This window comes from Pseudorca crassidens, chromosome 13 (assembly GCF_039906515.1).
Source record: "Pseudorca crassidens isolate mPseCra1 chromosome 13, mPseCra1.hap1, whole genome shotgun sequence".
NCBI lineage: Eukaryota > Metazoa > Chordata > Mammalia > Artiodactyla > Delphinidae > Pseudorca > Pseudorca crassidens.
The window spans coordinates 21,601,409-21,620,184 of record NC_090308.1 but is presented as its reverse complement, the minus strand read 5'-3'; the positions used below and the strand labels follow the sequence as shown (position 1 = coordinate 21,620,184).

General features: G+C 38.3%; 1 protein-coding gene across 8 annotated transcripts in view; it reads right to left on the bottom strand.

Annotated features, from left to right (window-relative positions):
* HIVEP2 (HIVEP zinc finger 2) overlaps positions 1–18,776 on the bottom strand; it is a 193,004-nt gene that overhangs the window by 80,561 nt on the left and 93,667 nt on the right. For 6 of the 8 annotated variants that reach the window (XM_067701900.1, XM_067701903.1, XM_067701896.1 and 3 more), the window contains one exon: positions 4,032–4,144. The gene's annotated coding sequence lies outside the window, so the exon portion shown is untranslated. Of the gene's footprint in view, positions 1–4,031; positions 4,145–6,317; positions 6,402–18,776 lie in introns of all 8 variants that reach the window. The other 2 variants (XM_067701902.1, XM_067701897.1) reach the window with 1 other exon arrangement.

Below are 18,776 nucleotides of genomic sequence, written 5' to 3'. Positions count from 1 at the left end.
GAGACAGGAAGAACGACAAGCAGGAAGAGTACTATGAAATGACATAAAAGTAACCCTCGGGCTTCCCTGGTGGCGCAGTGGTTGAGAGTCCGCCTGCCGATGCCGGAGACACGGGTTCGTGCTCCGGTCCGGGAAGATCCCACATGCCACGGAGCGGCTGGGCCCGTGAGCCATGGCTGCTGAGCCTGCGCGTCCGGAGCCTGTGCCCCGCAACGGGAGAGGCCACAACAGTGAGAGGCCCGCGAACCACAAAAAAAAAAAAAAAAAGTAACCCTCAGTCAGTTTTTCAAATGGCTACAGAATGCTCAAGGAACAAAATGTGCTTTGCTCATACTACTGGTTTAATTAATCTTGCTGCTGATGAATAAATGAATGGGTAAGGAACTGAATGTATGAATGAATCAAGGTATAGTCAAGTGAGATGCTTGAAAAACAAAGCAGGAGGAGTCCAGTTTTATAGAAGAGGTTAAGAAAATAATTCTGGAAAAGTGAAACCATATAGCCTGAGAAGCTAACAGTAATGGGCTCCACTCACAAAGGCTGTAATGGCAAAACAAACCGCAGTCCTTATAGTAAGAGCTTACGAGTCTATAGGTTTCACATCGGTTTAGTAAAATTCAGTCAGAAATACTGATACCCTCTTCAGTTACCTTGAAACACAAAGGACCCAACAGAAGAATTGTGTGCATCTGAAAACCTATAAAAATGGCCCAATATAAAAGGAAACATACTGAAGGCCACAACGCATTGAAGCTCATAAGGTTTGCTCTGAATTATATGTGATAGCAGGAAAAGTTGTACCAAACCACAGTGAACAGAGAGCAAATCTTATTTGCAACCTCATCAAATCTTTATAAGACCTACTAAAATGTGCCCAAGTTAAATAGATTAAAAGTTTCCCATTTTATTTTCCATACTGGTGTAAGTAATGACAAAAAAAGTAAAAACATAAAGGAACAGATGGATGGATAAACACTGAGTCTGGGGAAATCACAAAATACAGCAATTTGTACAGGAAATAGAGTTACATAGTTTGGATTTTCTAATTTAAAGTAAGATTTCAATAACTTCTGACTCCAAAAATTACTATCATAACTATGTAATTCTCAGCAAATTGATTTCTGCTCTGAAACCTGATTTTCTCAAATGAATATGGGATTCTTAATTCTTGCTTTTCAAAGATTAAGCAGCTATAGCAAAGAACCTGACTCTGCAGAACACATCCAGTGAATGCTAACAATTTTCACCTTCCTTCTTATCTTTCCTCAGCTTAAAGAAGACATACCACTTACATAATTCTTAAATAATTACATCCAATGCAATGAGAGCATATAAATCTGTGCACCTGGTTTAAAGGCCTATAGTCCAGCTACTATCACCTTAAAATGAATAAGGTCAAGACGAGTCAAAAGCCCTGGCTATCTGAAGGAAAATGGCAGGACATGAAAAGTCACATTATTATAAAGTAATTTGTATTTATTATCTTTTACAAAAAGTACCATAAAAGAAAGACCATTCTAATGATGCAGGTTTTCCTTTTATATTGTGTAAAATTTTATCATGCAAACTTCCCCTTTTTATCTTTTTTACCCTGTTTTCTCTTACTACCAATTTGGAGTGGGGGAAATTGGAGAAATTTTTTAAATTTATTATTTGAAAGAAAAATCCTTGCTTGGGTCAATGGACAAGACCAGGCTCAGGCGATAAAGTGATTGAGAGGTTGCTGATTATGTTGTATACAGCACGAAAAAAGTTTACCAATTTCATATGAAGTGTTTCCTTACCAAGTGTTTGGTTTAATGTTACTCATCTCTATGTACATTTCTACTATGTCCACAATGATGGGCTAAAGAATCAGTCATGTGATTAATAAAATACAATTATTGTTACATTTAAACCATGATTGTGACTATTACCAACATGAATCACTATTGTCAATAATCACTACTAGCTACTGAGTCTCTACCACCTGCCAGGAGTTTAATCCTCACATAACCTTATGCATTAAGTAGCATCCTTATGTAATTAACAAAAAAATTTTTAAAACACAGTGACCTTAAAGAGCTGACTTAACCAAAGACACCCAGAATTCATAGTGACATTTGCAAGAAGGCCAATGTCCATTCTCAGGAGGCACTTACAGAACAGTTTCCTAAACATAATTTAAATTAGGTCCCACCAATCGAAATGTAACTGTAACACTGTGGGGTCCCTTGGGAATAGCTGTAAAAGCCAATCCTTGTGAGTAGAAGGAAAATTAAATGTGGCAGACAAAGACATTTAAGTGAGTAGTTCAGAGTATCAATTTTCATCTTCTAACATCTATTACGACTACCGAAGAAATTAAGGCTTTGCTTTTGAAACTTTATCATTTCTCTTCATGATGGGTTTTTCAATCTAACTGCCTTATATCCCTCTAATTATCAAAAAAATGTTCCGAATGGCACCGTGTGCCCATAACGATGGAAATTACTGGTCACAAATGAATCTTGGGTCATGAACCTCACAGGCCAAATGAAAAGATTCCCTGGGTTTCCACACTTGATATTTCTGCACTCACTGGATGCTCAAAAGCTACACTAACAAATCAAGTTCCAGGGAAGCAGCCTCAAGGAAGATTATTTTAGACAAAGCAAAGGCAGTTGTCAGCGTTGTATAAACCATATGCGACAGTATCCCTGAAAAACCACCTGACCCCACCACGTCTGAAGATGCCCAGAGGTAAAGCAGACACTACTAGTTTGGTTTGGAAGTCTGCTCCCCGAATGATTAGACACTTTCCTCTCTTATTTACCATCATTCATCATATTTTTAAATACTTCTAGTTTATCCAGAGAGAAATTAAGTAATGAGATGCACAATTTAGAATCATGAATAAAATTTAGAATTTCAGAAACTAAAATCATGTGACCTAGACTAGGAATACAAAATTTTTTCCACATTTTCTGTGACTGTGTAAAGAGTTAATTAAAGCATGAGTTTGCCTGGATTAAAACAAAAATTACCAAACCCTAAAATCAGCATCATTTAGACTTCTGATGTCAAAAATCTGTTTGACAGAGCAGACTTTACTACACTGACATTTTAACAGTAGCCAAAGTCCTGTTCTCACTAAATTCTGTCTTGGCAGTGCCAAGAATTTGCTAAAAGCCTAAACTCTTCCTGGTTAAGAATTCTCTACCTCAAGAACCTTCCGAAGCAACACAGCGCAACAAGGAAGCTGGATCAAGCAAGTCCTTAAGATTTCTATTCTTATCACAGAAACTAAGCTTTCTGCAAAATGAGAATGGTTTAAAACAAGGAGGGTGGACTTCCCTGGTGGCACAGTGGTTAGGAGTCTGCCTGCCAACGCAGGGGACACAGGTTCGAGCCCTGGTCCGGGAAGATCCCACATGCCGCGGAGTGGCTAAGCCCGTGCGCCACAACTACTGAGCCTGCGCTCTAGAGCCCGCGAGCCACAACTACTGAAGCCCGTGCGCCTAGCGCGTGCTCCGCAACAAGAGAAGCCACTGCAATGAGAAGCCCACGCACCGCAACGAAGAGTAGCCCCCGCTCGGCACAACTAGAGAAAGCCCGCACACAGCAATGAAGACCCAACGCAGCCAAAAAAAGAAATAAAATAAGGAGGGTTACTAATTTACTCAATATATTCTTTATTCCTTAGATTTGAATCTGATACTATACAGTACAATTACACGTATCTCACTAAAAGTAAAATTCGATATTCTCACATTACCTCAAGATTACAACAAGCAAATAATCATTAGAACAGTAAATGAAGGGATCTGGTTTCAAACTGTACATGATAACATTTTCTAATCTTCCCATTTTTCTAATCAGGATAGTTCCACCGATGTGGTAAAGACTTATGAACATTTTCATTCAGATAGCATCCCAGACATCTTTCACAGGTTTTGAGGTCCTCAAATTATTACTGTCAAAAACTTCCCATAAAGCTTAATATTTTGCTTGAGAGATCTTTCCAATAATTTTGAAATCAAACCACATAGAAAGTACTTGACTCAACTTACCCAGTGGTTAAATGTTAAAGAACTGGTAAAAGAGTGTTCCAAGCAAATCAATTCACTTAATTTTTCAAGTAGATCTGATTACCATCGTCTTTTAAAAAATTCAAAGACTCCACCTAATGAAGAAAGAAAAAAAACACAACAAAGAATTGCATTTAAACCAGAGCAGCATTATATGATCTATACATTAATAACACAGAAATCAAAGCAAGATTATTATTATTATATCTTCTCCTAAGTTACTGTGCTACTTAAAACTATAAAACAACAAAAGCATCTGGCAACTAGATTAAATTTTCCAGTTTGAAAATAAAAAGAATGTTCAAGCATAGAAAAAGCAATAAAATAACAAAGTGCAAGAGCAGAAGAGTTTATTTTCAGTACTGATTGGCATACGGAAGTGACGACTACATAATGTCAGTTAGGACATGTAAAATCAGAGATGAGGAAAAGATGCAACTGACTACTTTGGAATTCTATTCATTGGTTCTTATTAATTTATTGATGCAATGAAAATGTGTAGGTTGCAGTTCTTTAAAACTGTTAAGCCCTAGGTACAGGCAATTTCTGTTGAGGCATATAAACTAATACCCAGACAGATCATTTGGAGAGAATTCGCTAGCGTAAATTTCCAAATCATTCTTAGAATGTAATACCTCGTCTCCCACAGAAGTGTTTACTAAAGCTCCATAAACAGCTTAATTATAGTTCATAAATAATATCAGTTAATTCTATTCATTTTACCAGTAGATGTACCTTTTCTGAAGCTCAAATATTAAATTGCTATCTTAGCTCCAAGAGAAAGTTTTAGAGAAGGAAAGCTATATCTCAACTGATAGAACCTAAGATAAATGGGATTCTGGGAGGCAGAGCAGAAGAGTGAGACAGAAAATTGGAAAGCTTCCAGCTACTTCTGAATCAGGTCCCCCCAGGGTAGATTAAGTAATTTTAAAGTCCCTGGACATCAGACACAACTATATTCCAGTGAAAGTTCAAAAACCTATTGCAAGGCCATAAATACATGATTTTTTATTATGCAATTTGGAATTAGCCACATATTGTCACTCCCCTAGTCTCACTACACGTATTAGGAAAATTGACAGTTACTTCAGTTGTATAAAAAAGGAGATTGAAATACATTTGTTCCCACTATTTGAAGGCAGATGCTCCAACTAAACAAAACAAAAAAAATGTTCCTACCAATGGAGAAGACAAATAGCAATAATTATACTAAGTAGAAACCCATGGTAGCCATGGGAAATATGTTTTCACTTCCAAGACAACCAATGTCTAGATTCTAGTCTTGCTGCTATTCAAGAAATAGTTATCTAGGAAACTCATTTGGATATGGTCTCAAATGGCTTCTTCATTAACAGTGATAAACAGCCTTAATTATTATTATTCTAGGGTTCTTGCCATAAATATGACAAGACAAATGTCAAATGGCTTGGTTATTTTAATTACACTGGACCAACAAATATAGCACCTAAACAATGAGATGCAAAATGGTATACAATTTGCACTCTGAGCATCTAGAGCTGTGAAAATATTTTTTGGTACTTTTACAGGCCCTTTATGAAAGCGTTACAAAGGCGCTTTCAAATGATGTTCGGTAACTAACTTCCTATCATCTCTGGATTCTTACATGATGGTTTTGTGCTAGCATACTGTTTAAGTTAGTCACTTGCCAAGAAAAAGCTAGGGCACATCCCATCATGATGCAGAATGACTTGAAGATTCTTAAGAATCCTTTTCTCACTGATTTTTCAATGTATAATATGAAACTGACCTGTATAAGAGTCTAGATCTACAATCCCTCTTTCTGTCATTGTTCATTTTTTTGGTAAAGTGCCTTTTTCTTCAATTATGTAGTTTTTGCCTCATTTCTTGCGCCATTTCATGGCTAGCCACCAAGCCAATATCTTACTTAGGTTTTTCACCTACAATATAGCAAGTGTGCTCTAGTTTCAAATCTAATTATGGTTATCTGAGTGGTCAGTGACTTCAAATTATTTAGGAATTTTTCAGTTGGCATGGGCACTTCCTACCAAGCTTCAAAAGCAATAAGTACAGAATATGTTAGTCACCTGTATGGATGTTATCAGTTAAATGACCACCCTTAACTGACGCAGAAGGTACAGATATGTTGCCTGTATATAACAAGTGAGCCTCATGTGTACAAACCATGATACAACATTCCTTAGAAATGTTCATTTCCTTGGAAATGACTAACATTTGAGAGATGACGGTTGGTTTCCTATAATTCTTATACCATACAGTAGTACCTACCTAAAACAATTTTATAAGCTGATGAAAGCAGTTGAGTCTACTCCTCCTTGCCTTCAACTTGTTTTTGTTGCCTGCCTCACCACACTAGGAAAAAAGAAAAGCAAGACCAAAAAAACCCACTTCAGTCAGTGGTAGTTTGGCTCCATCAGAAAATCTAAATACATCTGAACTTTGTATTTCAGTCAGGTACATAGTCTAAACAATGGAGTAATTTATCATTAGCTAATATTTGATCATGCTTGTCACCAATTGGTGTGTTTCAGTCATTTTTGTATAATAAATAGGTGTACCTACAATGCAGGATTAGAGTGACTTTCTCTGGCTGAATGGTTCCCCATGTAGTAGATAGGAACCATGCTCCCTGAGCTGACCAGGCCATTCCCAGGAAAGCTTTAGCTGTCTGAGCTGTTGCAACAGTGAACACAGTAAATTAGCTCTTTTAGGAGCACACAAAACTGCCCTTGAAAGGAGTAAATGACACCCTGGAGTGAGCTTGTGAACTGTAATGTCTTTATAGCCCTGGTACTTAAAGCTTAGCAGCTGTGGAGCACCCTCCTTGTATTGAGGATGAGACTGAGGCCCAGAAGGTCACAGTCACTTGCCTCAGGTCACACAGCCGGAAGGCAGGTCTCCTGACTATTCTTCTACCATTTTCCCCTTTACATCACAGAGCTTTTCCTCCCCGTAGGCGAAAGTTCAATAACATTGAGCAGGAGTTTACTGAGCACCAACGACATTAAAGATGCTTCTCAGTTTAGGAAGGGAAGAAAGTGGGTGCAAAGTGAGTGAGAACAGACCCACAAATACCACAGGTGCCATACCACCCTCTTCAGCATAGCTATAGTCAACTCACTTCTCTGCAAACTTAGTGAAAAACTGGCCAAGGAGAATAGGAGACTGAGAATACCTTAGACTCTTACACACCCAAAACGTCTCGGCATATTTTAGCAGAGCTCCAGAATAACAGTTAGAAAACAGTGTCCTAATGGTCAGTTAGTACAGCTGCCTTACTTACTTATAAATACATAACAACACTGAAGACATTTCTAACCAGAGAAACACCCTTAAACCCATGACTCAAACACAATTATTTTCATTAAAAAAATTTCTAATCTAGTATTTATTTGCTCCCCATGTAAGCATATTTTCACACAGATGCTCTCATAACACACATAATTAGGCATTCTATTTTTTTCATTTAACACTTCATAAACATATACTATATTTCCATGTAATTCACAAAGTTCTCATTTTTACCAGCCATATAATATTCCATAGAGTTAGCATGCTTACTTAGTCATTTCGTTAATCATTCCTACATGTGGGAGTATTTCAGATGTTCTCATTTATTTTTAACACTGGAAACACAACTTTCTCCTTAAAATACTAACAGAAATACAATTACTAAATCAAAGGGTATAAATATTTTTATGGACTTCATAAAAAGCCATATTGATGTCAAGAGATTGAAGTTACCTATAAAGCCACCAGCAATCTGAGCATTCTACTTTCACTAGACTTCCTCACCGTTGTATGTGATTAAATTTGTTCGGTGATTTACTTAATATAAAATGGTATTTTAGGATTGCTTTTTTATTTTAATGGTGATCATAGTCTCCTATTTTAAGATAATTTTTTTGTTTCATCTTTAATATAAAATTTTACATTATTCTATTCACATAATTTGACTGTATTTAGGTCCTACTTTTTCTTATGAATTTAAATGGCCTTTTAATATATGCATACATTAAATTTTCTACAAATTGTTCTTAAGTTTGTTTTTAGATATTAACCAGTTAATACGTCTGGTGTGTATTTGGATCCTCAGTGTGAGGTATCTATTCAAAGATTTTTTGACCAAGCCCATTCTCCCACAATGCTGTTTACTAAACTTGCTACATTATATTTTATGTGTATATTGTATTATTATGGGTCCATTTCTGGGTTCCTCATTTTGTTACATTGATCTACATATTTAAAAGGGAATGTTTGTTCAGACCTAATAGATTTATGTGATGGGCATTGTGCTATATAGTTTTCATGTGCATTATTACATGAACTTGTGTGTGTGTTAGGTGGTTTTAATCATTGTTATTTTTTTATAGTATGTTTGAATCCACAGTAGGTCTAGATTCTAGTCCCTAGTCTCTTTTTTTTTTCAAATATTCCTTGATATTTCCTTGTATGCACACATATACTTGAGAAATTCTCACCCATTTTCCCAGATTATATTATTTGATTAAGTGTATTTTCTACCCTCCATATTCAGCCATACCCAAACAATTCTCATCAGGAGTTTGAAGAGAATTGTGTTGAATCGCATACATAAGCATCTTTGTAATATTCTGTTTTCCCATGTAAAGAAAACATAGTATATTATGATGCACCTCTACTTCTATTACATTTTAACTTTTATATTCAATAAACATTTACATTCTACAAGTCTCCTCCTTCTGTGACTTTCCTCACTTCCATCTCACTTGCTTGGAAATACTTCATTCTCAAGTTCAGCTACTAAATTGTGTTAATTCCTCACAAGGTCCCCTGAATAATATCCTGTACATGTAGGTGAACACTGATTAAATGGAAGACAAGTATTTTAAGCCCTATTCTAAATAAAACATCTTAATTGCGTCAACGAAAATGAAATGAAGCTGTCTGTAAAGGACAAAACCACCACAAAATAATAGCCTTGGCAACCACTTTATTTTCTTAGTGTATTTATAAGACAAAGCCCTGAGTTCATTTAAAACAAAGCTGAATGGCTGAGGTTACCTAATACCCTCTTTTCCCTCCATCTTGACCAATATCTCTTATTTCTGCTATCCGAGAAATAGGTGTGTATTCACCGAGAGAGAAAAACCAACAGGGAATGTAAATGACTTAAAATTAAATATTTTAAATGTAAACTTGACTGAGATTAGTCTACATAATGTCGTACATCATAATTAAATCCACGTTATCTTCCTTGATTTAATGGACCTAGATACTCTAAAAAAAAATCTCATATTTTATGAAATCTATGTGGTATATGAAGAATTGTAGACACTACAGTGAAAGGGAAGAGAAGGACAAATAGAAGGAATGGGAGGGGAAAAGCCGGGAATATCTATCTGTGTGAAGGTAGACAAATAAGGACAGGAGTCGTTTTCCATCCACACTTAGAAAGTCACACTTTGTGTCAAATTGAGTGAAAGCATGAATGATGTGCTTCTCCACTTCCCTGAAGAAAGAAACACGGAGAAAATGTGGCAAATATTTAATCTGAGCCTTGTTTCCTGAAAGACTGCAAGATGCCCACAAATTTTCTTTCCCAGCATTCAAAATAGCAAGTTGAGTGGGTGTAAGCACTTCAAGTGCAAAAAAAAGGTAACTAAGAAAAAGGAAATCATACTTTTTGCTCCTCAGTTTGAAATTTTAAAAGAGGCCATTTAAAGGGATTTTAATGATTTGGATCTAGCATTTGTCTTGAATCAGAACACAAATACGGTCCTGAATACTTAAACAAGCCCTCTGGCCACTTTTAAATGGTACAGTTTCTATGTAAAGACCACACTTACAACCTCATTCTTACAGTAAGAGTGCACAGTTTCCATTCTGTTACAATCAGATACCTAAATACAATGCTGGCAGAAAGTAACAGTTAGTTGAAGGTTCATGGGATCTCTGCCACGCCCAGCGAGAGGGACCTTCCTCAACAGGGCAATGAAAACTTTACCATGCATATCAGTCCACCAGGGGAGCTTGTTAAAATGTAGATTCTGATTCTACAGGTCTGGGTGGGGTCCAGCTTGGAGTTCCCAGGTGATGGTGATGCGCTCGACTGAGGTCCACACTTTGAGAAGCGAGATTCTAGTCTGTAACAACTGTTACTGACTGCCAGGCAATGGAAATAATAATCAACAACTAAGAATGTCTGCAAGGTACCTAACACTAGGCTGCTTGTTAGAGGAGATAATAAAGTACATGCGATTAGCCCTGAGCTAACCCATAAAAAATGACTTTTTAAACAATTAAATGCTAAATGCTAAAATGTGCGCTAATGATTCTAAGAATAATAGGAATTGAAAACAGGAAGAGTTCAGTCAGGGCTAGAATAGTGGTAAGGGGCTTCAAAGAGCAGGCTGGACTTGGTCAGGCCCCAGGTTGGGGGGATGTGGATAGAGAAAGAGCAGGACCAGAAAAGGCAATTCTCGAAGGGAGCTATGTGCCTGGAGTTCCAGTAAGAGAAAACTACGTCACCTGCTTTGTGGCTGTAGACATCACCATTAGAAATGTTAACCAGAATTCACTTTTAACCAGGTGAAGGGAACCCCTGACCTTGTTTAAAATGTGTAGGTTTGGGAATTACAATGCTGTTTGAGGACAGTAAAGCAACAGGCAATCTTGCTTTAGTCTTAAATTTTCTTCACTGGCAACATCGATAGTTATTAATGACATTTGATAGGTTTAAGCCTGGTACCACAAAGTTACCATTTTTGTATATATATTTATGCAGTATATGCCTTTGATTAACTGATGTCTTTAATGATTAATGATTTTAACAGCATTAGGATTAACTTTTCACTACAATAGAATTAATAATTTTCTGTTATTCAGAGTGTTTGAATTCTACTTTTATTATAAAAATAAACACTTTTTTTCTCCTAGAAGATACTTTTGGATGGCACATACCCACACAACACCCCCGCCTCCAGCATTATTCTTCCCTTTCCTCCCACGCTGGCTGACGATGGGAAGAAAACACATCCAGAAACAGAATGAAATTATTAATGAATTATAACCTAAGGCTTTTGGTTTTTTTCTTTTTTGCGGTACGTGGGCCTCTCACTGCTGTGGTCTCTCCCGTTGCAGAGCACAGGCTCCGGACGCGCAGGCTCAGCGGCCACGGCTCACGGGCCCAGCCGCTCCGCGGCATGTGGGATCTTCCCGGACCGGGGCACGAACCTGTGTCCCCTGCATCGGCAGGCGGACTCTCAACCACTGCGCCACCAGGGAAGCCCTGTTTTTTTTTAAATCTCCTTAGAGAACTTTTCCCATCAACCCCCAGTATGTCAGATATATTGTCCAATGGATTCAACTGAAAAGGAACAGAGGATCGCAAGGGTCAATATAAACATGAAAATTCAAACTCCACACTTTTTTTACTAAAGAAAATTATCGGGCAATGAGGATACCTATTAAGCTGTAGGAGGGAACGTTTGAAAGAGAAACAGTAGGTTTTAGCAATCCCAAGGCAGGTCAACAATCTCACCGAGTTCCAGTTCTGTCTTTGGCACTGCCAACCTTATCACCTTATCGTAAACAATAAGAAATGATATGTGAGCTACCTGCAAATATTACACTTCACATGAATGTTAAATGCCATGACTATGGTTTAACCACAACTACTGTCCCTTCTATGTTTCTGTGCTACAAAACTTCCCTGTGCTTGCTGGAAGATGGAATTTAGGTAATAGATTATGACAAAACTCGGCAAGTTCAAAGTCTGGAAACTTGAACATAAGATACATTCATCACTACAGCTGTGCTAAATGAAGCCCTGGTATTCAGGATGCACGGCTGGTTACCTACTCCCCCACTACTCTCCCCTACGCCCCACTAATCCACTCAGGCGTATCCTCATTAATGACAAGAAAAAGAGATTAATATGAGACTGCTAAATTAACTGTTACCCATGAATGGTTGCAAAATACTAAATAGAAGGCAAACGGGCATGCCCTAATAAGACTGTGAAGTTTATCGTCTACAAATCTCTTCCCCTTTCTATTCTGAACCCTTTCAGGTGTCCTCCCCTGACTAGGTCATGGGATCCTTCAGGCTGCACTCCCCATCTACTGCAAGAAAGAGCTAATCATCTTTTTCATCCTTGGCTGCCAAAAATGTAATACACTCTCATTAGGAAAAGAATTTACTTTATGAAAACAAACAAACAAAAAACTTGGAAGATTATAAAACTTAATACAAATGAATAAATAATGGCTGGCAAAGAGGTATATTTGGGGAGTGGGTTTTACTAGAATAGAAGCAAGAAAGCCACCCTCTGTGGGAGATGCTATCACTAAATCCTGTGAAGATCCAGGGCAAGGTACTGTGCCATAAACTACAAGGAGACATGGTCTGCTTTCAGTTTTGTAAGGCCATTTCTATTTGAATCAAATTGGCCCTTCTGAAGACAGTTCATCGAGGAGAAATATTCTCTCTCTTTCTCTCTCTCTCTCCCCCCACCCCCGTCCCTTTGGCTCGGAGCTGGCCTTTTGGTTAGTCATAAGACATAGCCCCATTTTTTCTTCCCTCTCCTTGTATCTCTCCTTGTAATCCTCTGTATTTATGCATCCACCTACTTTTAGAATTACCCACAGATATTACCAGAAGTTTTAAGAGTTAAATTTACAATGGTACCGACTTCTAACTGCAAGCCCGGAACCATGGTGGAAATAGGTTCAGTTAAGAGAGATTTCCCCGAGTCAGAACTGATGTCCTCACTAACCGGGCTGCCAGGCCTAGATCAAATGAAGGTCGATTCACAGTCCCCAGAGGAAGCTGTTCAACTCGTCGGGTCGGTTCCCCTGAGCCCTGCCAAGGAGGCCCTTCAGACTGACAGCCAACCTGGCAGAGCTGGTGTCTTCCCCCAGGCAGAGAGGCCCTCCCCTGAGGACAGGCACCAAAAGCCAGCAGAGCGAGCTGGGCGGCTGGGGGCAGCCACTTGTGGTGACACAAAGGCAGCTCTCTCTGCCTCGTTGTGGGGGGGGTGGTTAGAAACCCCTGATGATGACTTGGGCTGTCGAAATGTATACTGCGAGACAGGACATCCCTTCTGGCCTTGTGGGTGAGTGAAGCCCAGGCCAGGGCAGCAACAAAAGGCTGGCCCGAGGACAGCCTGCTCCTCACATCAAAGCCGGAGGCCCTGGGAGGCTGGCGAGCAGCCAAAGACGCAAAGAGCGGCAGGGGAGTGTGTTGCCTTAGGATAATAGCAAACTGGGACAGGGTAGAGTCTGTGAATTCCAAGCACTGGGGAGGTCTGCTCAGAGATTTTACCCTCTCCTGTCAGGGATGTGATTTAATTTCCTTTGAAGAAAAAAAGAAGGAAAGAAAGAACAGCAAAGAACATACATTCCCAAACCTTCTGTCCGCAAAAGCAGACATCACAATGCAAGTGAATGCACTCTGGTCCTTTTCAGCTTGCAGCCACTGTCTCAAACAATAGGGCTAAGTGAGACGTGACATTCTCCCGTCCATCTTAATAGGGCATTAAGTCTAAGGGGTAATTAAGATCATTTAAATGCAAACATCACTGTTCCATTGCTAATATCCTCCCAGATATTTCCCATCAATTCTGTTTAATTAGAGAAGCACTGCATGTTAATTATAACCTGACAGTTTTATTTATTTGACAGGACACAGCATAGAGTCCCATTTTGAGTAACAAGAACTTACGGTGAGGCATCGAACTCTGTCACAAAGATGACTCAGCTTTTGGACCTAGAATGTTCTACCTGGAAAAGTTTACCCTACTTGCTCAACAGAAATGGGAGTTCATTCAGGAATTAATTATCTTCTCTCCTCCCCCCTTTATTGTATAGCTTTTTGCATAGAAACATACAGAAAACAAAGTAAGAAAGGAAAATCTGTAAGAAAGTAAAAGAAAAATTAATCAACCACTCTCCCTTCTGTAATCTTAAAATGTGATTCCTCAGGACCAGGATAAATGTTGTGAATGAACCGAAGCCCTTTCAAGGAAGCAAGCATCCCAGGGAAACATGGCACACGTAGGCCACTGGAGTGACTGGGTGCCACCATGAGAACCCACACCGCATCAACACCCCTTAGCACAGAAAGGGCCCTGTGAGCTTTCCTTTCCGAGGAAATGAATATGAGTTGAGGTCACTCAACTCTAATCCACCCAGTACGTCAGGGTTATCCTTCTAGCCGCACATGCTCCGTTTAGGTGGCAGGTTGTCACAGCCCAGCTAGTCATCCCTAGTGGCATGCTGGGGGCAGAATAACTTCCAACTCCTTGCTAATCCGGTGTGGGGAAGGCCAAGGTACAGAGTTTTACTTGATTGCATAAAATGTAGAGTTATTTTCAGCTTCTGAATCATCGTTCTGGCTCTTTCACCAGTCCTAAAGCCATAGTGCAACCCTTTAAAAATATCTTTTCCATTCAATTTTAACTTATTTGAACATAAGCAAAGTTAATCCTGCAGAATTTCAAAAAGATGAAACCGTGAAATGGAAGGGGAAAAAAAAAAGATCAAAAAGAGTTTTACAAATATTTGCAATTTAAAATGGTCACCATTGCTCTTCCGTTATCTTCAAACTCAATATAAAAACCCTGGACCATTAACACTTAGCGGGACTTAGGTGCCCGAGGACACAAATCAATTTTGTTTTAGTTACACTTCTAAGACTTTGAGGAGAAACATTAAATAATGGAAATTTCAAAAAAACTGCTAACTGATATAAGAAGAACCTTAGCTATTTCTGAAATAATTCCACTGGGATTTGTGCTGGATATTATAAAAACAGGATGTGTTGTTTGTTGTTCCTCATAAAAGACTACCAAGCCAGTATAAGGCTACAAAATACAACAAAAAGACAAATCTATGTGAAGTATTAAGAAAGCCAGATGGAATTTTTATTCATGTATTTAAAATTGTTGCTCAATGTGGGATGACCTCTGGAGACATAGTTCTTGTTTCTATGAATGCCAAAAGGGAAATAGTTACATAACATAATTCTGCAGTGGTCCAGTATCACAGTGCAGAGAACTTCATCTTACATACAGGACAGTCAGAGATGAGTCTTCACTGCTAAGACCTCATTTTAAAACTTAACATGGATGAATCCATTAAGATTATACCTATTCCATTTAGTTAGAAGCTGATCCCAACAACATAAAGATTCCAATAACAAACTTTTTTTTTTAATACTCCTTCAATGCAATGTGATGAAGCTACTGGTACCAAAGGATAATATGAGTGGATTTAGAGATGATTTTAAATGGGTGTGACTAGCCCACCCAGATACACAATTTTATCTGTGTGTATGGGGGCAGGGAGGGAGGATGGAGCAGGGGTTAGCACTCTGTAAATTAAACCGTTATTTTTCACTACTTTCTGCCGAAGTAAACAGAAGCCTATATATCATCCCCGTATCCTGACCCACATAGCCCCATTTGGGAATGAAGAGTAAGTGGAGAGGAAGTGCATCTAGGAAAAAATTACACCTAAATGTTCTCCCAGCAGATAGCTGAGCTCTGCTCTGCGCATTCAGATGCTTTTTGAAATAGCTGGGAAAACCACTCAGAAAACTACACCTGCTACCAGGACTCCATGAATGAGTCTCCATTCAAACCAAGTGCAAGTACCGGGTCGACCATGAGTCTAGGAAGGAAATATAGGCTTCTCTTCCCTTCTGAAGTCCTAGGATCTACATCTAACCAACAAAGGTTTCATTTTCTATAAAACTATAAGAAAATACCTTTTTAATACCCAACCACTTACAAACGTTTCTGCCTGGTGAAATAAAAATTTTGTTTCCTATTTCAATATCTATAATTTGCAGTTTCTGTCACCTGTTAACATATTCAGCAATTATTTTCTAAGTACCTATCCCACACCAGGCACTGTGCTGCATCCGAAGGCACACAAATGTGTTTTCTGATCTCAACGAACACCTGGCTTGCAGGTAGGATGAAAAGTGCTGTAGTACAAGTTACAATAGGGCCCACAGGAGAGTGAGGTGTACGGATCAAGGAAGGGCTGAGAATGGAGACACTTGAAATGAACCTGGAGTAATCAGCAGAAGCTTGTCAGGTAAACAAGGAGAAAACCAAGTTTGAAAGGAAATAGAGTATATTCCGTTTTATAACAAACTAGGTTTGAGGTGCCTTAAGAATACTCAGATAGAAATGTCCAAGCAGATAGCGGGACATATAGATATAAAACCCACAAGAATATGCAAGCTGAAAACCCTGTTTAGAAGACCACTAGCATCGTCGGCATCTAGGGTGATACTTGAAACAGTGGGCCTTGTCAGCGGTTTGGGAAGCTACAGAGAGAAGAGGCACAAGGGCTGCACTTTGGGGAAAGCCACAGAAACTGAGTAGTGTGGGAAGGGGCTGAGAACAGAGGTGGGTACCAGGTCACAGCATCACAGAGCCAAGTGGAGAAAAAATTAAATGATAGTGTCAAATATAAATCAAAACTAGGTAAAAAAGGCAAAGACCTAAAAGATTTCACTGAATTTCAAAATTAAGAGGTTACTGAGATTCTTTTCTAAAGCAGGTGGCCAAAACCATGATGCAGCTGAGATAGATAACATATGAGCTAGACAAGCCATTACGATTATTGGTTTCAGTTTGCTTGTTTGTTTACTTCCAAAATGGAAGATATTTGACCATGTTTAATTTTTGAAGTTGGGAGACCTTTTAAAAGCTATAGTCCTGAAAAAAAAAAAAAGTGTTCTAACAAGATTACATTTTAGCCACAGTGGAGAGACATAATTAAAACTTGACTGTGTTAAAGTAAAATTTCAAATTCTCAACAATTAACTACTAATATTGATTTGGGGAACCAAAAGGAATCAGCAAGATTTCACACAAAATTGGAGACATCTTAAAAGTAAAACTACTAAAAGGCAAAAAGGTGAACTTTGATCATAGGATTTTCAAGCTGAACAAAACTTTACAGATGATCCACTTAAATCCCTTATTTTAAAACAGATTTTAACTCTGTGCAATAATAACAACTTCCACTGGGAAATATCAAAACCAAATTTAAACTGTGCAAGATGAAAGAAATTGCTCATGACAAAGAGGAGGCAATTCCTAAACCTGGCGATCACAAGTTCCCGGTAAGTGTACCAGGAAGATTTCTGAAGAGCCCCCTAAAAGGTCCGCTGACCTCCCCCACGCTTGCCACCTCATGACTAACTCAGACTGCTCAGTCTGGGGTCATGCCCCTCAGTGATCCGCACCCTGAAAGTCACTACATGAAAAAGAAGTCCTAAAAAGAGTAAACAAGAAATTTTACCAAGGTAAACATATTAATGTTCATGTGATGGTTTGTGTTGCATGATTATAACTGGAAACCCAGTTTCACTCATGTGATGAAAAATTCAGGAAAAAAGGAGTTTCTCTAGAACTTTGAAAATGACTTATAAAGTCAGTTTCTGGGAAATATAAAAATAATAGAAGCACTTTTGTACTTCTTTTATAAGTTTAATTTATAGGTTTCCAACTCCCTTGGTCTTTATGTTTTAAATAAGAGATGAGAAAAAAAAAATCACCCAGGGGAAGCATCTTTATCAGGCCTGAAATAAATAAGGCCTGGTAATAGGATTTTGGTTCCCAGCCAAGAGTGGGATCCACCTGCCCTCGGTCTGGCAAGATTTAGGGTTGTGATTCTTTCATATGGAGGCCCACACACATAAAACAAGCATTATCTTATCTCTTTATAAGATGTAGCAGACAGTTTTGGCAGCCTTGACTCTGTTTAGACTCTGACTTCCATAAAAAGGAAGCTTAAAAGTTTGGGCTTACTACTGAAAACCTTAAGAAAATGAAAGATCTAGAAATAGTAATGGAGTTTGAAACAATCATCACATAGAATGATATCAACAATCAACATTTACTGAGTCCTTGTGTTCCAGCAATGTACTAAGTGATTTATGTGTATTTTCCCATTAAATCTTTTATGAGGCAGGTACCATTACTACCTTCCTTAGAGAGGACTTAAGGCCCCAAGAGTTTAAGAAACTTGTCCATGGCCTCACAGTAAGTGCTGAAAATGGCTTTTTAATCCAGTGAGTCTGACTCTAAACCAATGCTCTTGAAAATATACACATAGTGGCAATATAAAAAGATTCTCGAGTTGAAGAAATCCAAGTACCCTGTAGTTACTTGCACTCAATTTTCAGTTCTACTCATGATTTTGATCTGGCAAATGGACCATCAGTGCCAAACCAAAGAAAGTTTAATATACTGAACCATTCCTGATTACTCACTATCTATGTTGGTACTACTGAACCACATGGCAACGGAGTTTTGGGTGGGTCAACCAGGTCTTTATACGACGACGATGGAAGGCTTTCATGCTTAGAATGAAGGTCATTGATCTAAGTTTGGCAACAAAGTCAAAATCTTATACAGCTCAAGAGTATTCTTTTACCCAGAATACTCTTTTAGTAAAAGAGTATTCTTTTACTATTCTGGGTAAAAGAATAATTTACTCTGGCACTAAAAAGTGTTTATTACTATAAACTAAGACTAAAATTGATAGGTTTAGAGGACTTTATATGCCCATGTTCCACTAGATTAATTTTGCAGGGCATGCCATGCTCTCCTTCTCTAGAAAACACAATATTTCTTTGTTCTTAAAAAAAGCCAAAAATTTCCAAAAAGGAAACAAAACTTCACTACATGACATTCTTTTCAATTTTCTTTTAACTTCATTA